At 40.5% G+C, this 16067-nt stretch overlaps 1 protein-coding gene across 1 annotated transcript in view; it reads left to right on the top strand.

The window, feature by feature from the left end:
* Positions 1-16067, top strand: part of PPP2R2B (protein phosphatase 2 regulatory subunit Bbeta) — a 275813-nt gene that overhangs the window by 102748 nt on the left and 156998 nt on the right. The gene's annotated exons all lie outside the window — the stretch shown is intronic.

Here is a 16067-nt window from a genome sequence, read left to right as displayed (position 1 = left end):
TGGGTTCGATTCCCAGTACCTGTGTAAAATAAATTAATTAATTAATTAATTAAGTTGTGTCAATATATTAAAAAAAAAAAAAAAGCATAATTGGCTTAAGTTTCAGAGGCTAGAAGCTTGCATCCCAGGATAGGTATAACTGGCTGGCTGGTATCTTGGGTTCCTTGTCATTTCCATCACATGGCAGTACACATGGTGGCTTCTTTTTCTGTCTCTTCTGGGTTCCCTTGCCTTCCAGCTCTGACTTCTCCAATGGCGTCTCTCTCTGGCCTTCTCTACATGGCCTCCAGAAATAGGATTAAGTCCAACTCTGACTCAGTTGGGCCATAACCTAACTAAAAAATAACATCTTCAAAAGGCCTTACCTATAGTGGTAAATGAAAGCGAGGGGTAAGGGGTATGGTACGTATAGTTTTTTTTTTCTCTATTATCATTTTATTTCTTTTTCCGTTGTCTTTTTATTTCTTTTTCTAAATCTATGCAAATATACTAAGAAATGATGAATATGCAACTATGTGATGATATTAAGAATTACTGATTATATATGTAGAATGGAATGATTTCTAAATGTTTTGTTAATTTTTTTTTAATTAAAAAAAAAAAGGCCTTACCTATAATCCTCCTATAGGTTCTTGAGTTCCTTTCTCTTATCCTAGCAGGTGGAACAGAGAAAGAATTGTGCTTGGGAGTTTTTTTATGGGCCAGGCTAGAATATGGGGGATTGCAGGGTATCACTACCACATACTGCCATTGGCCAGAACTCAATCACATGGCCTCTCTTAACTAACATAGATGTGTTGCATGCCCAAGAAAAAAGGAAAAAGTTTAGTAAGCTTTTAGCCTATCTTCCACAGCAAGGAAAGCTGGAAAATATTGTTTCTACCTAGTCATGTACCTAGAAAAACTCCATTCCTGTTTTAAAAAAAAACGGGGTAGGGGGAGAACTGATTTTGATAGACAACTCATCGTCTGCCACTGAGCTGTTGCCACTCAAGTTTGTGACCTCTGATACAAATCGTCTCCAGGGCAGTCCCCTCTATTTAAACCATGTGTACCCTTCCCAGAATTTATGTGCAACTGAGTTTTAGCTAAATCTAAAAATGCCTGAGGTCATCAGGGTCATATGTAATTGACCTGAAAATGATTGACAGCAAAAGATGGGTATTTAAAAATATACATTAGCAGCACCTGTTCACAAGGAATTTATTGTGTTTCGTGATCAGAAGTTGAGACCTTATCATCCCTCTCCAGATTGTCAAGCCACTTATCGTGGCCTTTGAAATTCCTGTATTGGTGCTGAGAGATGACTGAGCATCAAAGAGATATTTCACTGCTCATTTAGTATCCTTGGCCATTGACAAAGTCCAGACGATGGGATTAAGCCTGCTCCTAGAATGCTGGAACTGGGAGCATTAGGTCTAAGATGTAAGGATATCTGTGAGTGTCCTCCTCCTTCCTCTTCCATATGATGTTATCTTAAAATAATTCAGCCAGAGTGAAACCTTGGTGTAATTTCTATTTATTTGTGTTACTGTCACCCAATGGGAAAGCTATCTGCCGTTTTACAAAACGCTGAGAAGAGAGCCCTGTGGAGCATGGATGGCCCATCATGCATAAGTAGATTCTGATTTTGATTAATAAAGAATACCACTGTCCAGATGGGGCTTTGTTTTCTTTTGAAAAGGTAAACAGATTGTTCTCTGCAGGCTAAATTTGGTGGAGAGCTGTAGCCTCATTGAGCTGCTTGTGGTCCCTGAAACCTACTCTGTACTTTCCTGCTTCCCTCCTTTATTTTTTTCTTGTTCAATTGTATTCTCATTATTGTATGAATTAAAGAGTAGAGTTGCTTATTGAAAATACTGTACATTGCGTTTTGCATGTCCCCTTTTAGTCACCCTTACAATTGATCTTCGTTTCTTCACCCTGCTCCGAGTTTCTCTCTCCTGTCTTTACCTTTCAACCTGCAGAGCTCCTTTTAGTAATTCTTGTAGACGAGGTCTGTTGTTAATGAACTCTCTGTTTCTGTATGTCTGTAAATATTTTAATCTCTCCCTCATTTTTTAAGGACAGCTTTCTGGATAAAGAATTTTTGTCCTGCGTCCCTACTTTTTTATACATCTCCTCCTGACAGCCAGCTCCCCTGCAGGCTCAAGATCCAGCCCAAATGGCACCTCCTCTGTGTTGATACCGTCCACTGCACATAGCAAAGTTACCCTCCCAAGTGTAGCCATTAATGTCTTTCTCTAACCATTATAGGGTATTGTAGAAAATTTGGAAATACAGAGAGGCATAAAAGGAGAAAATTTGAATTACCTATTAACACACCACCTAGACAACATCTTTCAAGATTTTGGTACATACCTTTTGAATATATATAAAATATGCTTCCATTTTTATAAAATTAAAGGCTGTATATTATACAATTTTAACTTAACAGTATAGTGTGAACAATTTACATATTAAGAATTCTTTTAAATTACCCCAAGTTTTTTAGTATTCTATCCTGCATCTAGGATTTTTTTTATTTTTTCTTATGTACATAATGCCATGATAAGCATTCTTTTAATCTGTGTGCATATCCCTGGTTACTTTTTTAGAATTAAATTTTAGAAATGGAATAGCAAGTTCAAAGACAAATGCGTGCATATTTTAATGCTTTTGATAAGTTTTGCCAAACTTTTTATTATAGCACTTATCAAATGAAATAATGATATTTTTATCTGTTGTCCTGCTTGTATGCGAGTTCTTTCAGAATAAGGACTTGCCCACTTTGGTACTTACAGGCTCTAGATTCAGTACCTGGCATATAAAGATGTCAATAAACATTTGTTCACTAAATGAATGAAGAGAAAAACTGGTGGCTTACAGCATGACGCTTGAAGTCCTAACTGAGAGCAGTATTTCTCAGGATGTATTGCATGTCTTTCAGTCAGCAGGTATTACTTAACCCCCTTAACATGTGGTCCTGTCCTTCCGTGCTTATGAGTCTAGTGGGGGAAATTGGACAATAACAGGTTAAATAAATAAAAAAAGAAGAAATTACATTTTGTGATAAACATGCAGGAAAAAAGCAGGATACCATGCTAAAGCCATGCGAAGCTAGCTGCATCAGGACCCCTGGTCCTGAGTGTAGATCCTGTAAGTACCGAAAGTGGGCAAGTCCTTATTCTGAAAGAATTCGCACACAAGCAGGACAGCAAAACTTATCATTCTTCGCTCTTAAAGCAGGGACATCTCTATGGGTATCCTGAAGGCTTTAGAGGACGCTTTGCTGCTTTATCCTTTTCCCTCCTTTCCTTGTTACTGACTTATTAGTATTCACTTTCTTGAAAAGAATATGTGTCAATACCACCATCTTAAGTGGATTATTAAACATTGCTATGAACCAAAGAGAGTCTAAAGAGATCTTGTGTAAAATAGCTGACCTGAACGCTTTCCCAGGGTGACTCTGTGCTGGACTTGAAATTTATCAATGCGCCATGAGAAGTAGAGCTCCAAAGGAAGCAGCTCTGGGTGCCAGAGTGACTTCAATGAAAGTCTTTCGGATGTCTGTTTGGGAGAACTAATCTGGGTGGTTTTTTGTTTGTTTTTTTTGTATAAATACAAATTTCCTATGATTTCAAGTTTATTCCAAACCTGAATTAACTGCCTTCTCCTATAAATATGATGAAGAAACCAAGTTCTAAAAATAATGTATGCCGTGCTAGAGGAATTTAGAGAAAAGCTTAGGAGCCAGCACACAGGATGTGAGGAAGGAACATCCGGTGGTCTTAATGTTTTCAAACTGAGCATATGGTGCCTTTTGTAATTTAACCGGTTTTTACAATGTGGAGTGGTAGAGGTGTCATCAATAATTAGTCAGATGCCACATAAAGAGTCTTGGTCACTTCTCATGGTGTGTGCTTGACGTTGTTCCCTCCATCTCCTGGGTGCTGCTGCTTTTCAAACACAAGCCTGACCTTAAGGCTCCGAGAAATAAGGAAATGAGAAGAATAGAATTACATGATTTCTCTTACTCTGTTACATCTTATGCCATTTTTTTCTTATCAGAATATGAGTAATTCTGGAAATTATCCTGATACTATATGTGAATATCCACATGCTGCCTGGGCATGGATTTCCTGTGCTCGCTTTAGCTAAGGAACGTGAAAGCATTCAGATAACAACACGTGGAAACTATGTCTTTTAATTTATAAATGTGGATAGTGTGGCCAGTAAATTGTACATATAGGTAACTATGTACAATCATATCTCTGAATGTGCTTTCTTAAATTGATATTAAATTTCTTACAATATATTAAAGTCTTCATGACCTAATTGGAACTTAACTAGGAGAAAAATGTGTTCTAAAATAGGGTATCAGGGGGTGCAAAGGTAGTTCAGTAGTAGAGTTCTCGCCTGCTGTGCGGGAGACCTGGGTTTGATTTCTGATCCATGTACTTGCCAAAAAACGAACAAACAAAAACCAACCAAACAAACAAAAATTCAACAAATGCTGCTGCAATAACGGGATACTCACATGGAGAAATAATGAAATGTGACCTTGCCATACAGCATACAAAAAAAAATAGTGTTTCAAACACTTTTTGATGAAATCTGCTTATTCCTTCTAAAGCCTGCATTACAACTATATGTTTTCTGCCAAGAGTCTAATCATTGGCCTCATTAACTCATATCCGAGAAGAATGAGATTCTTAATTGTGTTGCAGTGAAATATGGGATTAAATAAAGTAGCTTAATATTAATAACTGAAGATCTACTAGGATGGTTAGGAAAGAGCACAAAGCATTTGTCTTTGTGTGTGTGTGTGTGTGTGTGTGTGTGTGCGCGCGCGTGCGTGCATGCGTTTGTCACTTTCTTTAAAGGGGTAGGATGATGTATAAAGGCAGGCACATTTGGCCTGGCATGGTTCGAGGAACTTTAGTTATCTTAACCGTAGCAGACACCACAAGGGCTGAAACCTGTGACCTCCCCTTATGACTGAGTGGAGCTGCATAATGGAGAGTAATGAACTCAGTCCTGCAGTCACAGCAGAAGTGGACAAGTATGTGATCAAGAAATAGACTCTGGGGAACAGGAAGCTTGGGGACTGAGAGATGCCTGCTTGAAGCCGTTTGTCCATTAGGGAATGATTAAGTGGTCCGCAAGTCATACTTGGTATTTATTTCCCCAATTGGGCCACCCAAAACGTGCTTGCAGATTTGTTGGAGTTGGAAAGAAGTTAAGAAATAGTGCCCTCGATAGTCTCATGGCATGGTAGCTTTTCCCACTGCACCCTGGAGCCAAAGTGATGTGTCTGAATGCAGATGTGTCCCTGCTTAAAAACCTTCAGTGATTCCCATCTTCTGGTAAACTCCCTCCAAAGCAGGCCTACAAAGCTTCCCTTATCTGGTGTGTGCCCAGTGCCCCACCTGCACAGCCCTGTACCCCACACACTCCATCTTATTTCAGGCCTGTCTTTCTCCAGTGATGCTGTTGTATTAACTTGGAATGACCTCCCGACCTGTCCTCACAGTGCTGACTCTCTGCTCATCCTTCAAACTCAACTCAGCTTCATCTTCTCCATACTGAGCTCAGTGCCCCTTCTCTGTGTATCCTATTACCTTGTACATTCCACTTTTCTATGAAGTCTTTCTTAAAAAGTATGTTTAAATTGTTTATTTGCTTGGCAGACAAGGCCCTTGTCTGATTCATCTGTGAATCCCCGGCCCCAATACAGTATATGGAGCAGGGTAGCTATTAGTTAAGTATCTCTTGCAGAACTGTGGGAAACCTGAAGTGTTGTAGCATTTGGTTGTGTGGTTAGAACTACTCTTCTCTGCATTTGGCCTTACTTACCTCTGTAGGAGCATCAGAAAAGCTGTTCTATTAAGCTACCTTTCATTGAGCATCTGCCAAGATTGGGGCCCTGTGCTGGGTGCTTTACATTCATTGTTGCTCACTGAATTGCCAAAACAATCTTACCAAGCTTAGTTATTATCCTTTGCAAACGCGAAAAGCAAATCTCAGAGACGTTGAGACACATATCCAAGGAGCCCCAGCTGGCATTTGAAAACAGGCTGGGATCTTTCTATGCTACCACCCTAGGAAGCTATCCCTGGCTTTGTCCCCATTTATAATGTAGCGCGTTCCCTGCCTGTGCTGGAGCTGATTCCATGTCCCCCTTCATGTTTGCTTACTGGACTCTGAGCACATAGATCATGGAGCAAAGGCACTTTGGATATCTGTGACAAGAGTGTGATTTCAGAGCTGAAGGCTCATGTTTTAAGTGTGCTTTCGGCTCAGGTTGTATTGATTTCTCTCCTCTCCACTTTGTTACGGCCAAGTGCTCTGGGCAGAAATCTAACAAAACAGGCTCACGGAGGTGCTCCTGGGGCCAGGAGGGTCACGGGTCACTCCGCTGCTGTGTGCAGAACATTAGCCAAATGACAGAGGTGCAGCCAGAAAGCCCTAAGTGACAGCAGTCAGATGGTGGGTGATGTTCCACGCAGCTTACTTATGACCTGCCAGGCGGGGGCAGGGCAGATCTGGGCTTGGTCTGGTTTGCCTCCAGGACAGTGTCGCTGGTCACTCAGGCCGTCTGAGGACCCAGAGCACTTTGAGCACGGCCATGAGTCTGCATTGCAGTTGCTGCCTGTGTGTGTCTCTCTCCTGTGTGCTCTTTAAACATGATCTCAAGCACCATTCGTCAGTCAGGTCACCACTACTGAGCACGTGCTGTGCACCAAGTTCTATGCCTGATTCTGAAGATCTGGAGGTGAATAGAATGAATTAGCCTAGAACACTGTCCCCAAAGCATTTGCAGGTGTGTAAGAAACAACTATAAACACTGTTATATGAGATCTCTTAGGCATTTTATTCATCTTGGTATCTTGAAAGTAAGTTTTCACAGCACCTGGACTGATAAGAGTATTGAGAATTTATTGAGTGAGAACTCTGTGCTGAGTGCCTTATATTCGTTATTTCATTTAATCCTCACAGCTACCCTGTAAGGAGTATTGTACTATTGTTACCCCATTTAATAAATGGGGAAACTGAGGCCTCCAGAAAATATTTGAGTGAATTCAAGAATAGTCTTATTTTTGAGATTACATTATTCATAACTGCTTTACTGGTTCTCCTTAATAATCTGTCCTTCGAGAGATGATTCAATGTCCTGCAACTGTACTTATGTTTTAGCCAACATGATTGACTTCTTTTCTTTGACGTTTTATCCATTCAAGAAATTCTACCAGTCCCAAGGGCATTGTGTATGAAATCATATCGTTCCATTATGTTTAAGTGGCCAGTTGTAGTCAAAGCTGTTTAAGAAGAGTCGTCAGCCTAAGATGTCTTTAGATTGGAAAGTTTAAGTCCCAAGATAACTTAAAATGTAGTGCCTGTCAGCAGTTCTTCTTCCTTGCTCCAGGCCCAGTCCTAAGCCCTTTGTAGAGAGCTCAGAGCAGTTTCCTGACAGACACACATCTTACATCAGTGATTCCCACCCTTTTTCTCCCTCATCAAGCCAAGGAAATACCACCACCACTTACAGGAACTACGGTGCGTCGAATATTCACAATACGCCAGACACCCTGCTAAGGGCTTTACATTCATTTTCTCATCACTGTAATTATTTTTTTTCCCTTTTCTGTGGATAGGAAAACAGGTTCAAAGAGAGATTTGACACAGCCAAAATGTGAACCCAGGTAATCTGACTGCAGGGTTCCGACTCATTACTTTTTAAATACTTTCATCAACACCCAATGACACATGTCAGCCGTGATTCTCAAAGGTTGTATAGCGGAGGAGGAGTGAAGTCTGAGAAAGGTTTCCAGACTCCAGGTATTCCCAATACATTTCCTGCCCCCAGGGTCCCCGCGGAGCAGGCACACCCTACAGAGAGCTTCAGGTACAGCGCAAGTTCCAAGGTCTCTCCTGGCCACTCCAGCCTCTCATCCTTCAAGCCCAGCTCATGTCTGCTCTAAATGAGTTGAGTCATCATGTACTATCTTATCACTTCTCATCTGCTACTTGGATGTTTTCCCTGTCCTTTCCAGCTAGACTAAGTTGCTGGAGGGCACAGAGTTCATTTCATCCCAGCATCTGCCTGGCACACTATGGCACACACAGATACTTGATAAATGCTGCTTGCTTGCTTTAAAAGAGACAGCATAGCTTATTAGAATCTGCAAGCATTCAGACTCAGTTTTCTACTTATCAGTGAAATTACAAAACTCCATGAATTTCAGTTCCTTCATCTGTAAAAGAGAGTTTTAAACAATACTTAATCCGATTGTTGGGAATATTAAGAGAGCGCATATAAAGCTTTTGGCATAGTGCCTGGCACATAATAAGCACTCAATAAATAGTAATTATTAATGTGGTTATTACACACTAGCTGAATTTATTGGGTGTTTGCTTGTCACATGCTGTGCCAAATGTGTTGTATACAATTATCTCATTTAATTTTTATATAATATAGAAAGGGGTTTTCAGCTTCTAAAAATATACCTTTCCTGTTACCCAAAAAGTTGTTTAGGAACATTGGCCTTCTCCCACTCCCTTCAGACTCATATTCAAATAGTCTGGTACAAATATGGTATTGTCACACATTGTTGGAACATTACGGTAATTGTTAGACTTATCACAGTAATATGCTACTAATAACAGCTACAGCACTGGAGTTTTCAAATGTGTTGCTTTTTAATATAAATGGGAGTGGATTCAAGGTAATTGCGATACCAACATTCCCTCTCAATTCTATCCCTGTGCCCTCTCTCTTGGGTGAAAGAGAAAGAAAAGCCAGGGCAGAAAAGGATTTACCAATCCGAGCATTCCATGTGGATGCTTCATTAATGTATGTTGCTGTACAAAACCCGCTGGTCCAAACACTCCATGGAGCATTAAATCATCTGGACTCCTGAAGCACCTGTAAGGCAAACACAGTAGGACCTGTGTCCTTCCATGTGCCCCGGGCCACTATTACCAGTGAGTTCTTTGGTGTGCCAGTTTGTATGCTCTATGGAGAAAATAGAACAGGTTGTTCTGTTTGGAGAGAACCTTGCCTTGTAATGTTTTTTTTTTATCCATATGGTGCTAAGTTATGAGTGAAGGGAATCTGGCCATGCTGTGGAAAGTGTGCTTTGATGACTGAGAAAGGACACTTGACCAATTAGACAAATGTGTGATGAACATCTGCTACGTGCCAAGCTTGGTGAGATTTGGGGGACACTAAAATAATTAACAGCAGTGAGTGTCCTCGATGAGCTGATGTCTAGGAAAAGAAGATAAGCAAGAATACAAACCGTGCGAAACCTTAATAAATGTTAAATGAAGATACACACAGAGGATGTTGGGAGTAGAAAGGAGGGGATGAGCCTAATTTAATTTGGAAGGTGGGGAGGTAAAGGCGGCTTCCTAGAGGAAATGATATGTGAATGGAGTCTTATAGGATGAATAAGAGTTTTCCAAGCCCACAAGGAGAGGTGGGATAAAGGTGGGATGGAATAGAATAGTTATAATTCTATGACTTAATAAAATAGTCATAATTCTGTTACTTATTGGCTAGCTCTAAGTATGCCACTAATGCAGTTTTAAACTCAGTTTTAGTTTTCTATAGTGAATAGAAGTTTTTTCCCTATAGTGTTATGAGGTTTGTAATGTTCTCAGTAAAAATCTTCAGATGAAAGGAGAGGTGAAAGGAAAGTATGTTACTTATTATCATAGCTTTACCAGCATCTTAGATGCATGAGGAAAATTCCCTGAAAGGTCATTTCTTAGAAACAGTATTAGTCTGGTGGCTCTTAAGCCTTATGTAACTTCCTGGAACCATGCAAAGCAAGGGAAAAGAAAATGACATCATAGAGGATAATAATGAATTTAAATCATAAGCCTTATTGCAGCTGCCGAGTATGAGACAAGCTGGAAGCTTCTAAACTTAGCCACTGCCTAGAAGCTTCTAATTAAAAGTTTTCAAATAAAATCAATAAGTATTGACATATAAAGGAGCAGATGGCATTAGGAAGAAAACTGAAAGACTGCATTAGAGGAAAGTATTGGGTTTTAATTCCATTTGAAAAAAGCATGCCATGTAGAGAAAGCAGGGATCAGAAATGGGCAAATTTAGGAGGCAGGAGAGTCTGCAGGATGAGTTTCTGCTCACTCATAAATTTCGCTGTGACGTTTTAGTTTGCAATACTAAACCATCCTGCTGCTCAGAGCCCATAACTGTAAAATGGGAATAATAGTCCCTGTCTTCCATGAAGGGGTGTTCATCCATTTACTAGATTTTTGTTCATTCTTTCACTCAATACACATGCCTTAAGCACCTACTATGTACTGGTACTTTGCTGGGTGCTTGGGATTCAGGGTGAGCAAAAATCAGACAAAAAGTGTTTGTCTCCATGGAACCTATGGTTCAGCATGGAACTCATTAATTAGCTCATTGGCTAATTAAATATAACAAATGAAAATATTTAGGACATTTTAAAATGCCATATAAACATCTGACATTATTTGATGATGATAATGTCATATTTGTATTTTGCTAATTTAATAAAATACGTTGATACACCTTGTAGTTAATACTTGTGACAAACCTTTGAGGTAGATATTGATAACTTTTGACCAAGAGGAAACTGAAATTCAGAGAATGAGAGTTCTGGCCCGAAGTCACAATACCAGATAATGATGGAGGCTGAACTTGAACCAGCTCCTCTGATGCCAGTTCACGTATCCTCTTTAGCTGCTACAGGATTCAGTCAGCTGGCGATGGTAACCTCTTATCCAAAGAGGATGCTTGTCTAAGCAATTCCAGAGAAAGCTGGCATCACTGGTGTTATTATTGAGAGGTAGGGTGGCCTGCCAGGCAGAAACACTGCATAAATGGAACCACGATGTGGGCAAAAATGGACAGAAGAGTGGTGTCAAGATGCTAAGTCTTTCGCTTGGACATGTCTGCTCAGGTATCATCGAGCGCTCTAGGTCCTTCCTTGGCCATTTTCATTCAGGCGTCAGTCTGCTTGTGTCTGCTCAGCTTCAGTTCAGTTGATCGTGTCTTGGGATCGAGTGGCATGGAAGGGTTCCATTTTGCCTTGTAGAGATTGGATGTGAACCTATAGGTCTCTTTGGCCTGCAGGAGCCAAGGTGAGGTTGGGGCAAAAGTTTCTACATCAGAGGTACAGATCAAATCATTTCAGGAGCTTCTTGAAGTTTAGCTCCATAGTGTAGTCTAAGTATCAGTGTAATTTGGGATATAAGAGATTCTCCAGTACTGGAGTACCTCTTATATCCATGTCACTTCATATAACTCATATATGCAGATGTCAGTGATCCCAACCTTAAATTTGGGACACTGCAGAAAAGCTCAATATGGCCTGTGTGAGATTACACCTTAATGAAACCATCTATGTTTTCCAGACTTCTCTGTGTGTACAAAGGCAGTGGTAACCTCCAATTGTACTCTCTTCCCTGATTCTCCACCTCTCTCCTATGAACTCCCTTGGGCACTTGGTGGATCTCTGATAGCTTATGTCTCTTCTGTTTTTCTGTTCTTACTGTAATAGCACCATTCCACAGTCCTCACCCCACACAGCAGCCAGTACTATCTTAATATATATATATATGTATATTATATTAATAAATTTATATGTATATTCATATGTGATACATTTATATACATATTAAATCTGTATTAAATTTCATAAATATATATAATAAATTAATAGAAAACCATGTTACTCCTCTGTTTCAACCCCCTCAGTGGCTTCTCTTTACACCTGGATGAAATTGTAACACCTCTTGGGGTCTGGGCGTCCTGCCACCTCTCCTGCCTGTAACTCAGGCTCCAACCACGTAATGGGTCAGTTCCTCAAACCTGCCAAGCTCCCTCCCTCCTCGTGATGCTCGCTCATGCTCTTCCCTCCCCTGGGACTGCTCTTCCCCATGTTTCGGAAGGCTGGCCTTTCATCACCTAAGATAAAAGCATACGCTGCTCCCATTCAGCCCTTCATTCTCGAGCTCAACTTCCCATTTCATCCTGTCCTGAAACTTTCATCCTGTCCTGATACCTTCCTTTAATTTTGTTTTTGTGTGCCTCCTCCCCCAGAGTGTGAGCATTGTCAGGGCAGGGAAGCCGCTTGCTGTATCCTCAGAACCTGAAACTGTGACTAGCAGACCGCTGTCAATACACGTCGAACAAAGGAGTGAGTGATGAATGTGTCTTGTCACCCAGGCAGCCTAAAAGTCCTTGAGAGAAGTAGTGAAGTGAACCTTAATACCCCCAGACAATACTTAGGTTTTCACGGATAGACGGTGGCTACCGGTAGCTAATGACCATCCCAGCCGCTCTCTTGATTCTCCTAAAAACCTTATGATGTTGGCATTACTAGTAACGGATCTATTTTTCTTCAGATGGGAAAACTGACAGGTGAAATAATTTCACACATTTAATGGGTAAGTTAAATGATTTGCCCAGGGCCACCCAGTCAGAAAGCGGCAGAGCCAGGATGAGGCATCTGGGCTCTAGAACCCCTGAGCTACCGTCTACACTGTGCTGCTTTCTTGTAGCAGAGACACATACACATGTGAGTGGATCAAAGGAAATAGGGAGCATTGCTCCACCGTGGAGAAGATGAATAAGTCTCCCACCTGCTACCTTGTACTCTTTCTTTCCCAGCCTGCGGAAGCCAGAGCGTGGAATCGTTCTTTCCAGTGCTGGAAATGTGTCCACAGAAAAGGAAAACCAGAGTAATCTCTGCAGATGCTGGAACTGAAAGAGTCATTGTCCCCTTATCAGAAAACGTAATTAAGAGCCTCTCTGCCCGTTAAATGAGGCAGTGAATGCTAACGCACTTTGTAGGGTGTAAAACGCTCTATAAATGTTAGTTATTCTCACTCCTGCGTTCCATGCAATGGTGGCGTATGTTATCGGAGCTGCTGGCTCAGAAGCTCTCAGAAGCACTAAAGCTACCCAATAGTAAGAAGAAAGGAAATGTCTCCCATTTATTCCCTCCCATCAACCCGAAACTAAACAGAAATCCATTCTTCTGCATATCCAAACTCCAGGGTCAGAGAGATACAAAATTTAAATATGCAGGCTGCTTTTTAATGACACATGGAAGGGATTTTTGAAATGAATGTGCTGTGATTGCATTTCTGGTCAGTCACCCAGAAGGCATTTTGTAGTAAGCTCTGGACCCAATTCCACTGAAATGCGTGAAGCTGTGATGCCTGCAGCAAATCTCCCCACAGACAGGGATCAGGGCCCTCGCCACAGAAATGCCATTAAACGATGCAGACCCCCAGGCTCAAAGGTGAAAAATAAATTAGCGCAAGCCTAAAAAATCCAATACAAAATTACTTTAAAAACACCTTTTCCATAACCTTAGCATGACAATAAAATCTCTTCGATTCTAAAATACCTGATAAGACTGATGTGCATTAATACATAACTTGGCTTTTCCAGTAGAGGTACCTATGTCACTTTCAAAACAACTTGACTACTCTTTGAGAGTAAGAGTATTTCTAATAGGTCTTTTCTGAATAAAGGTTTCCCTGACCTGCTTTAACAATAGATATGAAACATGGGTTAAAAAAAAGTCATTTATTTCATATGACTAATGCTAAGGTGATTTTTTTTTAAGAGTAGCTGACCAGAGTTGGCTTGCTTAAATAGGTTGAAGAGCTCCACTGATAATCTTGTTTATTCTTAAACAAATTGGATAACCAACATGTTTTCCTAGAGATGATCAAAGGTAAACCTCAACCTTTTCTGGCTTACTATGAAATTCTAAGGGGATGGAATCCTAAATAGTATTTCCCTTTTTTATTTTAGCTTAATTACTCCTATAATGCATGTACAGACTCATCAAAAAATGGAGACTGTGTACAGGAGTCTAATTTCTCCCTCCTGCTCCTAATCCCACTCTTCATTGCTCAGGGATATCCACTGTAGTCAGTTTGGTGCATCTCCTTCCAGACCTTTCTCTACAGATTTCTCTAATCTGTCTTGGCATTCCATGTCAGCACATCTAGTCAACTTTATTGTATTAACAGCTGCATGGTATCACACTCTATATTTAATCATTTTCCTAATGATGTATAGACCTTAAGATTGATCCCACGTTTTTTCATTCTTACAAATAATGAACCACTAAGGTGCTTGCTTATGCCTCTTTAGCATATGTACCAGGATTTCTCTACAGCCAATGCCTTAGGTATGTGTACATTAAATCTCTAAAATATATATTATTTCTGTAATGGTATATTAGTCATCTATTGCTGCCAAAGCACTCAGTGGCTTAAAATAACATGTATTATCTCACACATTTTCCGAGAGTCAGGAATCTAGAGAAAGCTAAATTGGGTGGTTCTGGCTCACGTTCTCTCATGACGTTTGGGTCACAATGTGAGCTGGGGCTGCAGTCTTTTGGGGCTGAAGGCTCTGCTTCCACGATGGCCCAATGGCATGGCTTTGGGCTGAGCCATCAGTCCCTCTCAAGGGTGAGGGCCTTTTTATGATCTAGTCTTGGAAGTGACACATCATCATATCTGACCTGTGCTATATTTGAGGTGAGATTACACCTGGTCTACACTCAAGGGGAGGGGACATAAGTTCCACCTCCTGAAGGAAGGAGTATTAAAGGTTTTCTGGATGTATTTTTAAACCACCACATGTGGCATACTGCAATTTGCTTTTTTTTTTTCTTAATAATCTGTCTTGGCATTCCATGTCAGCACATCTAGTCAACCTTATTGTATTAACAGCTGCATGGTATCACACTCTATATTTAATCATTCTCCTAATGATGTCTAGACCTTAAGATTGATCCCACGTTTTTTCATTCTTACAAATAATGAAGCACTAAGGTGCTTGCTTTTGCCTCTTTAGCATATGTACCAGGATTTCTCTATAAAACTCGAAGTGGAATTGTTGGGTTGAAGGATCTGCTTATCATAATAGGTGCTGTCAAACTGTCCTCTGAAATGGCTTTTCCAATTTCCAATCATTCATTCATCCCTGACCTGACACATGGGAGATTTGTGACAGAACCTTTTTAGACAAATGTCTCTGGGAACTTGCAGATGATTTTGGCCCTTTTCAAACCTGAGCTTTTGAGGGGCCTGAAAATTCTTCCTTATGATGTCCACGCAGGATGGAAGTGACTCCCTTTCAACTCTGCTTGATTTAAACAAAAGCCAGGAGCTCGTGCCCCAGAAGGCAGGAAGCCTTGCCTGCTGTTTGCAAAGGACTCGGACCTTTTTAGGTACAACATACTCCTGGAGAGCCAGGTTGATTAGTGTTAATTCAAATCTATTTCTATTATCATAGCAGCTGAGAATTCACATATAAGAATCCAGCACATGAGATTCAGTGCAAAGGAAAAAACCATTTCAGGAGTAGCTATTTCTAGCTTCGGTTATATCTTCCTATTGCCAGTAATGTTGATGAACAAAACCACAGAATCCACTGGGCGTTCCCACCATATAACTTACCCTTAGTTTAAAACCAAGGATCATACTGACTTCCTTCCATTCAAGCTGCCAAGAATCCCTAACTGGCAGAAGTCTCCCTCCCATTATGTCAATAATCAATAGCAGCGGCCAACCCTGAGGCACACAGATGGATTTGGTTTGATTTATTTATATTTACTGTGCCCATCTCAGGTGAGGATGGCTGGCCAGATCCAAAATGGTGCGTCATTGAGCCAGCCATCATTCCTTCCTTCCTTCCCTCATTCATTCATTCAACAAATATTTATTGAGCCTCTACTACATGTAAGGTACTATGCTGTTTGGTATATGTGTTTGGGAACGGTATTAATATGATTTATGCTCTTCAAAAATTGAAAATATATGGTGATTATTAGGTATTTAGTGCTGCTTATGTGTCAGGCACTGTGCAAAGCACTTTATAGATAACAGCCCTGGTAGATAGATAGCATACCCATTTTATAGATGTATCAAGGTAAATGCACAACTGTAGTTCTATCATGAACCTGCTGCCCATCTTCATCCAACTGCTTAACCCATGAGAGCCCCAGTACATGAGAAGTCTGGACTAGTTCAGTTTTTGCCAAAGCATGTTT

This window comes from Tamandua tetradactyla, chromosome 20 (assembly GCF_023851605.1).
Source record: "Tamandua tetradactyla isolate mTamTet1 chromosome 20, mTamTet1.pri, whole genome shotgun sequence".
NCBI lineage: Eukaryota > Metazoa > Chordata > Mammalia > Pilosa > Myrmecophagidae > Tamandua > Tamandua tetradactyla.
The sequence above is the reverse complement of the archived record's forward strand: the minus strand, read 5'-3'. Positions and strand labels throughout refer to the sequence as shown.